General features: G+C 36.7%; 1 non-coding gene across 1 annotated transcript; it reads right to left on the bottom strand.

The window, feature by feature from the left end:
- Positions 1-645: 645 nt before the first annotated feature.
- On the bottom strand, positions 646-752 carry LOC141662940 (small nucleolar RNA R71). Its single transcript, XR_012551039.1, has one exon. It is a non-coding gene; the product is annotated as a small nucleolar RNA R71 (small nucleolar RNA).
- Between the last annotated feature and the right edge of the window lie 384 nt (positions 753-1,136).

Genomic DNA, 1,136 nt, shown 5'->3' on the forward strand with positions numbered 1-1,136 from the left:
GTATATATAAAATAACACATCAAGTTTTTGGCGCCGCTACCGGGGAGACGCCTGGTTTCTATATATTTTAGTTTAATTTTTTTAGATTATTTTCATTGTCTCATTGGGAGTTTACTTCCAATTGAGGCATATTTCACTGTTTTTCTTGTTTTAGTTGTTGATGCCCAGGTCCAAAAAAGAAGTGGAAATAACTCATCTTAGTCGGATTATGGGATTACTTGTCAGTAATACATAGATCGAGTAAGGAAAGAAAGGCAACAAAATCTCGGTGATTCAAAGATCAAAATGGTATAACTTCCTATTAAATCTTTGAAGAACTATTCACGGCCCTCTCCTACTGGTGTGCCTACTGGTCTCACTATGCCAACTATTGAAGCAACAAATTTTTAGATCAAACCAGCGTTGCTAACTATGATCCAGCAGAATCAGTTTGCTGGTCTTCCCTCGGAAGACCCTACACTTCATCTATAATGGTTTCAACAACTCTGCTCTACCATTAAACATCGGGGTGTCACTGTAGACCAATTGAAAGTCATATTATTCGTTTTTTCTCTTCGTGATAAAGCTCAAAAATGGTTGAATGATATTAATGTGACTGAGTGGAACAAAATTGCTCAAGCTTTCTTAACTGAATATTTCCCTCCTAACTTGATTGACAAGATGATGGATTTCAAACAAGAATATGGAGAGTCTCTTAAAGATGCTTGGGAGAGATTCAGAGATCTTCAACGTGCATGCCCTCATCATGGTCTTGAGTAGTGGTTTCTGATTAAACGCTTCTACAATGGTCTTGACCCTGAAACAAAGGGTATTGTTGATAATGTTGCAGGTAGTATTTTTCTAGACAAGGGAGTTGATGATACGTATGCTTTTCTTGTAAATTTGGCTGCAAATCATTTCAATAATCCAAGAGCACCTAAGAAGGGAGGTAAACTTGAAGTGGAGGCCTATTCTCTCTTATCATCTCAACTCGCTTTATTAACTCAAGAAATTTATTCATTGAAGACTTCACAATCATTTTCTCCTCCTATGAGTATTAATGTACTGTCATTCATGGCTCCTATGACTAGTTCTATCTGTGAAGTATATGGTGTTCAAGGCCATTTTGGTAATGAATGCTTATACAATGTTCAAAA

The sequence above is a fragment of the Apium graveolens genome, chromosome 5, assembly GCF_009905375.1.
Source record: "Apium graveolens cultivar Ventura chromosome 5, ASM990537v1, whole genome shotgun sequence".
Taxonomy (NCBI): Eukaryota; Viridiplantae; Streptophyta; class Magnoliopsida; order Apiales; family Apiaceae; genus Apium; species Apium graveolens.